A 12,138-nucleotide genomic window follows, 5' to 3' on the forward strand; every position below is an offset into this window, starting at 1 on the left:
AGCCCATTAAGAAGAAAGACCCAGCTGAGACCCAATGGGAGAACAGTTCGGCCCACCAAGGAGAGGCCCAAGAGCAGCCCAACCGCAGCCCTAAGGGAGGCTCCAAAAAGGCGGCTAACTTTAGCGAATTGAAAGAGGAGAGAGGAAGAGTATAAAAGAAAAGAAAAAGAGGAGATTGTGGTTCAGACCCCTGAAGACAAAATCAAAGAGAAGAAGTGCTTGAGAGAGGAGAAGGCTGCTGAATGCGAATTGAAGAGAAGATCGAAGATTGATGCAGAAATCCTAGGTTGTCTTCTTCTTTGATTCTGCGAATTCGGTAACCTAGATTCAATTAGGGTTTCATGGTTTTTCTTTGTTGAATCTTTCTTTTCTTCTTTCTCTTATGCGAACCATGATGGATTTTAATTCTGATATGTAATTAATCTTTTAAGCAGATCCGATTGATTGTGATTCATTCTTGGGATTTCTTGATTAGGGTTTTCGATTAATAGAGTAATCTTGGCCGAATTATTCTTGCTTCTTGGATTACTTGAATTGCTTAAGAAAGGGTTTAGGTAATCAGATCAACTAATCAAGAAAACGAATTGAATGCATCTTAGAAATAATATGCATGATTCGTTTGGCATTCATTCAACTAGAATTAGTTTTTGTCGAATTCCTTGTTCTTAATTAGACCTGTTCATGGGTCGGGCCGGGCCGGGCTTTCACTTGTCACTAATGAAAATATACTAGGCCCGAGCCCGAGCCCGGCTCGACCAACGGGCCTATAACTTGGGCCAGAGCCCGGCCCTGGTAAAAAGCCCGAAGCCTGAGCCTGAGCCCGAAGCCCGACCAAATTGAAAAAAAAAACAATTTTCCTTATTCAAATTAGAATTAAAATTTCAAATAAGTATTTTTTTTCTATTTAAATGAACAAGGCCTACAAGATGGTATTTTTCCCTTTCTTTTATATTTTAAAACACAATTTTACATTCTTAAATCAAAAAAATTTATTCAAATGGACATAATCACATAAATAATTTTAAGTTTAATATTAGGTTGGGTCGGGCCGGGCTCGGGCTGGGCTATTTTGACAAAACCCGAGCCCGGCTCGAATTTATTGCGGGCCAGGCTTTTTGGCCCAAATTTAAGCCCGCGGACCTATAAAAATGTCTAAGCCCGTCCAGGGGTCGGGCCGGGCCGGGCCGACCCGTCGGGCCACCCGGCCCATGAATAGGTCTATTCTTAATGCATCTATGGCGATTAAATTTTTGATAGAGATATAGGAATTGTTGCTCATAGATAGAGTGGGTTGTGCTCGAGAGAATTGCTAAACCGGTTCTGCTAGTTTTTGCATGCAGTAATTCTTCTCATCTTTAAAGGTGGTCTGATCCAAGAATGCTTATGGTAGTTTTCTAATTAGGAGTTAGGTTTTTCTTTGTTTAATCTTTCGGTTTATTAGATAACAAAGGGCTGATTCAGTACTAGTAGTTGTTGGATCAATCCCCGTGGGAACGATACTCTACTCATCATTATATTACTTGATCGGCTAGTGCACTTGCTAGTGTCTTCTAAGCGCATCAAGTTTTTGGCGCCGCTGCCGGGGATTATCACAACAATATTAGGAACCATCTACTGATGTTAATCTGATTTTAATTTTGTGCAATATGTTCATGATATATGTGTATTAGTATCTTTATGACTTTGACTTGTACAGTTTATGACACACAGAAGTGAAAAGGAGAGCATCACCTATGATCCAGAGATTGAACAAACTCTTTGCCATCGCATTAGAGCTTCTAGGCAAGAGAAAGTTGAAAGTACAAAGATGGCCGAGCAAAGGACCATGATGGACTATGCCAAACCAACCCTCACCGGGGCAGCCTCGAGTATTGTGAGACCAGCAATAGCTGTTAACAACTTCGAGATCAAACCAACAATCATTTAGATGATCTAGAACACGGTTCAGTTCTGCGACCAAGTGAATGAAGATCCGAACACTCGCATAGCCAACTTTTTGGAGATATGTGACACATTCAAGCACAACGGAGTTAGTGATGATGCGGTGAGGCTCAGATTATTTCCGTTCTCATTGAAGGATAAGGCTAAGACTTGGCTGAACTCTCTACCAGCTGGATCGATTGCTACTTGGGATGAAATGGCCAGCCGCTTCCTATCCAAGTATTTCCCTCCGTCCAAAACTGCAAAGATGCGGAATGATATAACCACCTTCTCTCAGTAGGATGGGGAGTCATTGTATGAGTCATGGGAGCGTTACAAGGAATTACTGAGGAAGGTCCCTCATCATGGACTTCCCGTATGGCTCCATGTTCAGACGTTCTACAACAGATTGACTGAAGCAAATAAGACTATTATGGATGCTGCAGCTAGAGAATCCATTAATAACAAGACCCCTAAAGTTTCCCATGAACTCATTGAGGAGATGGCTGCAAACAACTACCAATGGCACTCCGAGAGAGCCCAAGTTAGGAGACAACCCAGTCTTCACAATGTAGACACCTATACAGCACTATCTGCACAAATCGGCGCCCTCAGCAAGAAGATATATGAAATGCAGTTGGCAACCATCCATGTTCAAACTGTAGTCTGTGAATGGTGTGGGGGAGGTCATATCAGTACTGAATGTCAAGTTGAAAATCAGTTCATGCAGTCCCCCGAGCAAGTAGATTTCATAGAAAATTTGCAAAGGCAGCAAGGTAATCAGTACCCTCGTGCATTCAACCCCGGATGGAGGAATCACCCCAATCTGTCTTGGTCAAATCAAAATGCGGTGAAACCCTTCCATCAACATTTCACTCAGCTAGAAAAGAAATCTAATCGGTGACCAAGTTCATAGCAAGTGCGGAAATGAGATTTCAGAACCAAGAGGCATCGATCAAGAACTTGGAAACTCAAGTGGGGCAGTTGGCACAGATGATATCTTCTAGAGTCCAAGGCGCTTTACCCAGTAATACCGAAGCAAATCCAAGAGAGCAGGTGCAAGCCATTACCTTGAGAAGTGGTAAAGAGCTGCAAGAGGTGGAAAAGAAAGCAAAGGAAGATGGTAAGATGGGCGCAACCCTAGAAACCAAAAAGAAGGAGGAAAAGCAGTCTGATTCAAAGAAAGAGATTTGTCAACAGCCGCAAGTACCATTTTCCAATAGGCTTAAGCGACACAAAATGGAAAAGGAATTCGGTAAGTTTCTTGAAATTTTCAAGAGTTTACATATTAACATTCCTTTTGTAGATGCCTTAGCCCAGATGCCACACTATGCAAAGTTCCTGAAGGAGATATTGGAAAACAAAAGGAAATTGGGAGACGTGGCTACAGTTGCATTGAATGAAGAATGCTCAACAATCCTCCTCAACAAGCTGCCTTAGAAACTGAAAGATCCAGGGAGTTTCACTATTTCTTACACTATAGGCAGTTTAAAAATTAACAAGGCATTGTGTGATTTAGGAGCTAGTATAAATTTGATGCCCTATTCGGTTTTTAAGAAATTAGGGTTGGGTGAACCCCAACCCACTAGAGTTGCATTGCAATTAGCCGATAAGTCCATCAAGCATCCTAGGGGAATCATAGAAGATGTGCTTGTTAAGGTTGATAAATTCATTTTTCCCGTGGACTTCATAGTGTTAGACATGGAAGAGGATGTTGACATCCCACTTATCCTAGGGCAACCCTTCCTAGCTATAGGAAAGGCAACGGTTGATGTCCAATAAGGGCAACTCAGCCTTAGGATTCAAGATGGGGAAGTAATTTTTAAAATGTCTGATGCTATGAAACATGCACTTTCTAGTGATGATTTATGTTATTTGATAGATGTCATTGATTATGTGGTTGGTGGGTGTTTTTATGTCAACGGTTAGCACCTCAAACCATATATAGCAGATGGAGCATTGCCTACCCCATCAACTATATACCTAGATGTTCATTGATCACACCGGAATGCCGAACTTCAAACAGAAAACAAGCGCTTATTGGGAGGCAACCCAATGTCGATAAGTAGTTTTCTTTTTTTTTCCCGTATCATTAGAGTTCTTTCTTTTTCTGATTTTAGGGTTTTACTTTCATTGATTATTGATTACCCATAGTGTTTCTCACTCTCTCCTCCTAGTTTCTTTTGATCCTTAGCAGCTAGAGGGTCCAAACGAGGGAGCCATTCTAGATTTCAGAATGCTCTTCAGGGAAGTTCTCTAAACCCCTTCAAATGCTTAAATTCCCACTGCTCACATTGCTGAGTTCATCTTCACACTCTATCCATATGAACATTGAGGACAATGTTCATGATAAGTTTGGGGGAGGCTATAGCTATGCACCTAAATCACCCCAATACATAAATACATTGATAGACCGCATAAACTGGAAATTGCCTCAAAATTATTGCTTTCTATAAGGTGAAATCTAAGAGGAAATACGATGAAGTCGAAGGAAATCACTGTAAGTGCTAGAATGTGTTCCTGTGAATTATCCAATTTTATCACAATACATGTGGATGAGGAAGTCGAATAGGACTTTCATCATGACCAGCACTAACTCTACTCATGTGTATAATGCACTTGATTGAAATCTTAATGAATATTCAAGCTATTAGTGCACATCATGAACTGTTAATGCATGAATTTCAACAATTGCAAAAGAAAAAAAAAAGAAGAAGAGAAGAAGAGAAAGGGACAAAGTCCAAATTGCTCTACTGTCATGAACTGAATAGTAAAACTAGTGGTTCATGATATGAGTTTAGTCCCAACTCTACTATTCCAAGTTAAATAGTAAAACTAGCAACTTGGAATATGAGTATTGTTATCTGCCTCTAGCCTGTGACCTGTGTGAGATGGAGCATAAATGCACTCACACCAAAAAAAAAAGGAACAAAAGAAATAAAAGAATTCAATAACGGTTGAGGTTCATAGGGACAAAAAAAATATAGTTGGAAATTCAATTTAGTGCATTGACAGGATTGGAGACCAAGCTCGAGGTGATGGTTAATTATGGCAGTCAAGGAGCTGCTTACATATTTAACGGAATTGAGTGCTGGAGCATGAAAAATCTCATGTTCTCCCTTCCTTTGTTCTTATGTATGTTGTAAGAGTGACCAATAATGGGGATGAATCAGAATGTTTATGCAAAATTCCCGACCACTTAATGCATTCTCATCCTAAAATTCATTCGGTAGATGGTAATAATCTAGGGAATGATCAGTTAATGGGTGATATCTTTGTTTGATGACAAGCAAAAGCTTAAGTGTGGGGGAGTTTGATGTGTGCGCATGCTACACATTATTTTTATTGCTTTATACATGGTTTTTATGATGGTTTTCAATGGTTTGTACCCTAATTGAGCAGAATTCCAGGAAACTAAGAGTTTGGGACAGTCTAGGCTGAAGAGAGCATGAAGACATGTTGATATGAAGAAAAGAGAAGCACTTCGGCCCATTAAGAAGAAAGGCGCAGCTGAAACCCTATGGGAGAACAGTTCGGCCCACCAAGGAGAGGCCCAAGAGCAGCCCAACCGCAGCCCTAAGGGAGGCTCCAAAAAGGCGGATGACTTTAGAGAATTGAAAGAGGAGAGAGGAAGAGTATAAAAAGAAAAGAAAAAGAGGAGATTGGGGTTCGGACCCCTGAAGACAAAATCAAAGAGAAGAAGTGCTAGAGAGAGGAGAAGGCTGTTGAATGCGAATTGAAGAGAAGATCGAAGATTTATGCAAAAATCCTAGGTTGTCTTCTTCTTTGATTGATTGATCTTTTAAGCATATCCGATTGATGGATTTTAATTCTGATATGTAATTAATCTTTTAAGTAGATCCGATTGATTATGATTCATTCTTGGGATTTCTTGATTTGGATTTTCGATTAATAGAGTAATCTTGGCCGAATTATTCTTGCTTCTTGGATTACTTTGCTTGAGAAAGGGTTTATGTAATCAGATCAACTAATCAAGAAAACAGATTGAATGCATCTTAGAGATAATATGCATGATTCGTTTGGCATTCATTCAGCTAGAATTAATTTTTGTCGAATTCCTTGTTCTTAATGCATCTATGGCGATTAAATTTCTGATAGAGATATAGGAATTGTTGCTCATAGATAGAGTGGGCTGTGCTCGAGAGAGGCTGCTCATACAATTAGGGTTTAGCCAACCCAAGACTGAATTCACTTCGGTTGGATAGCTTAATGATTTAATTGCTAAACCGGTTCTGCTAGTTTTTGCATGCATTAATTCTTCTCATCATTAAAGGTGGTCTGATCCGAGAATGCTTAGGGTAGTTTGCTAATTAGGAGTTAGGTTTTTCTTTGTTTAATCTTTCGTTTTATCAGATAACAAAGGGTTGATTTAGTACTAGTAGTTTTTGGATCAATCCCCATGGGAACGATACTCTACTCATCATTATATTACTTGATCGGCTAGTGCACTTGCTAGTGTCTTCTAAGCGCATCAGAGAGCGTGAAAGATCTCCTATACAACAACTCACCAATAATAATGAAGCGAGCTGACTGGCGCTCTACCTTCCAAGCTGCATTGTGGTCTGATGGTAAGGTCCTATGGCGTAGATAATCAACGAGCGGATCGATCCAGTTCGGTTCTATTGCCAAAACAAGAGTGACCTCTTCTAGCACCTTCTCGATGCTAGATCATTGTAGGTCTTCTATGTAGACTATCCTCTTTGTGACGTTGGTTGCACTGGCCAGCTTGGGTAGTGCATTGGCCTCTACATTCTCGGTCCTTAGTATTTATTGGATATACCAGGAGTGGGAGCCAGGCAAGAGATCTCTCAACTTAGCCAAATAGGCTAACAAGGCAAGCTCTCTAGCCTCATAGTATCCATTCATCTGGTTCACGACCATCTGAGAGTCACTACACACCACAACATGCCTTGTACTGACCTCCCTCGCCAATGTCAGCCCGACTATCAATGTCTCATACTCCACTTCATTGTTCGATGCTTCGAACGCAAACCAGAGAACATACTCTAGCTTCACCTCACTAGGCCTGTAAAGTATCAGCCCAGCTCCGCTTCTTGGTTGGTTAGATGAGCCATTGATGTGGAGGATCCAGGGTTCCTCATCCTAAGTCGGGAATTACCTAGCCGGGACGGGTGGCACGCTGGTTGATGCCTCCAACGTGCTAATTGGCTCGGTCACCCCAAGGGCCGGCATGTAGAACGTGCACTTGGCAACAAAGTTTGCCAGGACCTGTGCTTTAATTGTTGGGCATGGCTTAAACTGGATGTCGTACTCACTCAGCTTGATTTCCCACTTCGTCAACCTTCTTAAGACCTCAGACTTTTGAAGAACATGCCTTAGAGGTAGATCAATCAGGACTATGATGGTGTGGGCTTTGAAGTAGGGATGTAGCTTCCGAGTTGCCAAGACTAAGGTGAAGGCTAGCTTCTCTATGTCAGGGTACCTAATCTTAGTTGCACGGAAAACCTTACTTATGTAGTAGATAGGTCGTTGCACCCTGTCTACTTTTCTAATTAGTACCGATCTCACTACTTCGTCACTCGTAGATAGGTAGAGTTTTAGCTCGTGTCTGGGTTCAAGTCGGGTCAATAGTGGGGGTGAGGTAAGGTAACTTTTAAGCTCATCAAACGTGAGATGACACTCCTTAGTCCACTCAAAGTCCTCATTTTTTTATTATCTTAAAGAATGGTAGGCACCGCCCAACCAACTTAGACATAAATTGGTTTGGGGTGGCTATTCGACCAATTAGCTTTTGTACTTCTTTTATTGACCTAGGTGGTCTCATGTCTAGGATTGCTTGGATTTTATCCAACTTGGCTTCGTTGCCACATAGGTGCACTATGTAGCTAAGGAATTTGCTCGACGTGATCTTAAAGACACATTTGTTCGGGTTGAGCTTCATGTTAAATTTTCTTAAAATTTAAAAAATAGAATTTAAATCATCCACTAAAGAGTTAAAAAGCTAGGTCTTCACGACCATGTCATCCACATAACATTCTACTTTATTGCCAATTAATGGGAAAAAACTTTATTTACAATTCCCTGGAAAGTTGTTCCAACGTTTTTCAGTCCAAAGGGCATTATTTTATAACAGTATAGCCCTAGATCGGTTACAAAATCAGTCTTTTCCTGGTCGTCTAAGTCCATCCGGATTTGGTTGTAGTCAGAGTAAGCATCCATGAAGCTCAACAACTCGTGCCCCAAGGTCACGTCAACCAGGCGGTCTATTCTGGGGAGCGGGAAACTATCCTTTGGGCAGGCTCTATTGAGGTCGGTGTAGTTGACGCACATGTGCCACTTGCTGTTGGCTTATTTCATGAGCACTAGGTTTGCTACCCAGCTTGGGTACTAGACCTATCTAATGAATTTTGTTGTATGGAGCTTCCCGATCTCCTTATCTACTACCCTCCACCTCTCTAGGGCGAGGTTTCTTTTCCATTGCATGATTGGCCTGACTAAAGGGTCCACAGTAAGTTTGTGAGTAATTACTGCTGGGTTTATGCTAGATATTTCTGATGTCATCCATTCAAAAACATCTAAATTTTGAAGAAACTTACCAGTTGCGACTGAAGTGGTTCTGTCAAGCGAGCTCCAATTGGGACCATCTTCTTAGGCTCAGTATTGGAAACTGGGACCAAGATGGTGTCCTCCATTGGTCGAGCTCACTCATTTGTGTTCTAGAGGGGTGGCTCCATCTCGACGTCATCCGCCAGTTTTCCTTTGCCCTTTAAAGTCGTGACATATCACTTTCATGACTCCAACTGGTCACCCCGTACGACCCCTACTCCGTACCTCGTTGGAAATTTCATCACGAGGTAGTAGGTTAACACCACTGCATAGAGTGCATGTAGGATGGGCTGACCTAAGGTCGCGCTATAGGGGGATGAGGTGGCGACCACCAGGAAGCTATGCTCAAATCGGACCGTATTGGGCTTTGAACTACTACTACCGGTACCTTGATCTGACCTAAGGACCTTACCATGTCTCCGCTAAAGCTAACGAAGGGCACGTCTGCTATCTGCAGATCCTTCCGCTTCAACTTCATCTTCTCGAAGGCCTCCAGGAAAATGATGTTGGGAAAGCTCCCAGAGTCAACCAAGACCCGCTTCACCTTGAAGTTGTTGATCACCATCTTGACTACAAGGGCGTTGTTATGCAGATACTCGATCCTTTGAGCATCATCCTTGATGAAGTAGATAACCTCCTCCACACGAGGGCGCTTCGGCGGGTTCTCATCCTCATGCTCTATCTATCAGACTGAGTTCTTCTTCGCTGCTGTGTTGCATCCTGCCACTATGGAACCTCTAGTGATCATGTTGATCACCCCGGGAATAGACCTCTCTAGTGGTGGTGGATCTCGAGGTGGCTGATCACGATCTTGGTGCCTATTCGACTCCCTAGGCTGGTTGACAGGTCGGCTTCTATCTTCGTGCTTGATGAACTGCTTCAAGTAGCCATGACAGATCAATTCCTCGATCTCGTCCTTTAGGTTCCTGCAACTCTCGGTGTCATGGTTGAAGTGATAGTATTTGTTCGGGTTACGGTTAGTGGGGTTGCCTCTCATCCTAGGTGGCCATCTGGCGAACGCGATCATCTTGATCTGCATCAGGATCTCGCCCCTCTTTGCATTCATGGCGGTGTACTTATGGCTTTAGACTGGGGGAGTTCTGGATCACTGGCCCGATCTGGAACTCTGGTGTGGAGACCTGCTCCTTCTTCTTGGTGATTTGCTTTTCCTATTGCGGGGTGACCGACTTCTCTTTGGTGACTTGCTCTTTCACCACTGCTTGCTACTCCCCATTTCTTCTTCTACTCTCCTTCTCTTATCGAACAACTCTAACTGGGATCCCAGAGCCTCCTCCACCTTTGTGAACTTGTTGGCTTGGTGAAGGAACTCCTCCATAGTGGATGGAGGGTTCAACTTGACTTCCCAGCACAAGTTGGGGTGGCGAACATCGTTTACCACTGCAGTGAGCTGAACTATGGGGTCGAGATTAGGGATCTGGAGACGTTCCAAGTTGAATCATTTTATGTAATCCCGGAGTGTCTTGTTGGGTCTTTGGACCACGTTCAGTAAGTAGGTCGCGGGCTTAGGGCACCTCTTGTTGGTGGCAAAGTACATGGTGAATAGGTCCATGAACTGGTTCCAGCTCTTAATCGAACCTACGGCCAATCATCGGGAGGCCATGCAAAGGCTTGCGTTGTTTGCCCCGTGAAGCTGCATCGGGGCCTGGAAGTTGTTGATGTGGTCGACTAGACCTGATATGCCATCTTATAACTCTAGGTTCGGGGCTTTGAAGTCCTTAGGCCGTGGGGCTATAAGGATCTCTACTGCTAGCGGAGAGGTGTGGGTCACCTGTGGTGTTGCTAGTTGCACAATGACTTGACTAACCTCCCCTTTCTTATTTCCCTCCACATTGTTAGTGGGAGCGAGGTAGCTTCTCCCAAAGTGGTGACATGCTCGTTGGCGATGTCTTCTCCTCGACACCTCGGCAGTGTGGTTACCTTTTGTTCTAGTAGGTTCCGTTGCCTTACTGTGTTCCTCAACTGAGACCTGGTTCCAATCGTTAGTGTGACAAGGTGGGTCCGAGACCTGGTCCTGGTTCCTGATGCCGAGCTTTTGATCGCTTGCCTGCTGGTGCTGGTTCTAATTCTATTGGTTCAGATGGTTCTACTACTGGTTCAAGTTTGGCTACTACGGCTGCTGTTGTTGCATCACGGCTGCGAATTTCTCCTCCCACGTCTGCATTTGCAAGTTCATGTCGCGAACCTACTACACCAACTCGTGAAACTGGTGCACATGAATCCCCACAGGAACCGTGGAGGGCTCAACTGGAGGGAGAGGCACGTCCACTTGGGGCAACGGGAAGGCTGGGTTTGGAACTGCTGGCACATTGGGTAGAGCTAGGGGCACTGTAAATGTCCCGATGGTTACAGACGGGACCTTAGGGTGTGCTGCGGGTTGTTCTTGCCCCCCTATGACCTGGATGTTGATGTTGATGTTGATGTTGGCGGGCTGGTTGTTTCTTGATGAATCCATTGATCAGTAAAGTCAGAAAGCAAGGTGGTGAGATCACAGGTTTTTGTTGCGTTCCCATAGACCATGCCAATTGATGTAGTACAATCTGGTTGCTCCCTACTGGAAGGCAGCTCAGACATCAGACTGCTACATGGCTGGGTCAAACTACAAGGCAAAGAGATCAAAGGTCCTGGGGTGCTTTACCCGGTGTAGGCACTTCGATGCTTAAGTTTGCGTAGGAGATTGTAGAGAGCTGATAGCTTGTGAATGTGTCCAAGATTGTGAGGTTGGAGGCGAAGCCTTTATATAGGCGAGCTGTTGTGGGCCTCACAAAATGTGTCCAAGATCACCGGCCTGACTAACCCAGAGTTCATTCCTGACCCTAAGATGGACTCCGTATAAGCTAATAAGGCTTATCCAAGTACATCCAATTCGGGTGGGATAGAGATACGATCCGTTGGACTATGGCATGATCCTGTGGAGATGGGAGACAGATGGCTTGCTTCTATAAGGAGGCTACGTGGCATCTCGGTAGGTCAGTGAGTGTGGTGAGCTGCTCAGGCCCTATTACTAGCTAAGTGACTCGAGGTGCCTGAGGTGATTTGGACTGCTAAGGTGTCTGAGGATGCTGAGATGTCACCAAGTCAATGGGTCGCTCCACGTGTCATCATGTCACTGGTCGAGCCAAATTATCCCTCATCAGGGCCATTCAAGCCTAGTAAAACTTATTTTTTTTTTGTAAAAGCTAGTTTTCATCAATAAAATGACAAGTAACACAAATGTAACTTATATTAAATTTAGAGGTCCAAATATCAGAAGTAATTGCAACTTTAGAATTAAGATTTGATGAATATAAATTAAATTTTGTTTGTATGAATAAAAAAAATTTAAAGCATATGATCTAATAGTATTCCTAGAAACTTCTTTAAATTGTGGATTTATAGAATTACGTAAAAATCTTTCAAATTTAGTATCTTTAGCTTATAAAAATGGTTGTTCAACATGTACAATATATATTGCTAACTCTTGCCTCATTTTTTTCTTGAGAATACTTAAAAGTACCAAAAAACCCATAGCCAATTTGTGTTTGTGTTGTTTCTTTCCCTTCTTCTTCTTCTTCTTCTTCTTCTTCTTCTTCTTCTTTCTCATAGGAGAGCAAATATCTGTCCAAGTGGCCA

General features: G+C 43.0%; 1 non-coding gene across 1 annotated transcript; it reads right to left on the minus strand.

Moving 5' to 3' along the window:
- Positions 1–2,185: 2,185 nt before the first annotated feature.
- LOC148802287 (small nucleolar RNA R71) lies at positions 2,186–2,292 on the minus strand. The gene has a single exon (XR_016083263.1). It is a non-coding gene; the product is annotated as a small nucleolar RNA R71 (small nucleolar RNA).
- Positions 2,293–12,138: the final 9,846 nt, after the last annotated feature.

This window comes from Nelumbo nucifera, chromosome 2 (genome assembly GCF_055504915.1).
Source record: "Nelumbo nucifera cultivar China Antique chromosome 2, China Antique-T2T, whole genome shotgun sequence".
Lineage (NCBI taxonomy): Eukaryota > Viridiplantae > Streptophyta > Magnoliopsida > Proteales > Nelumbonaceae > Nelumbo > Nelumbo nucifera.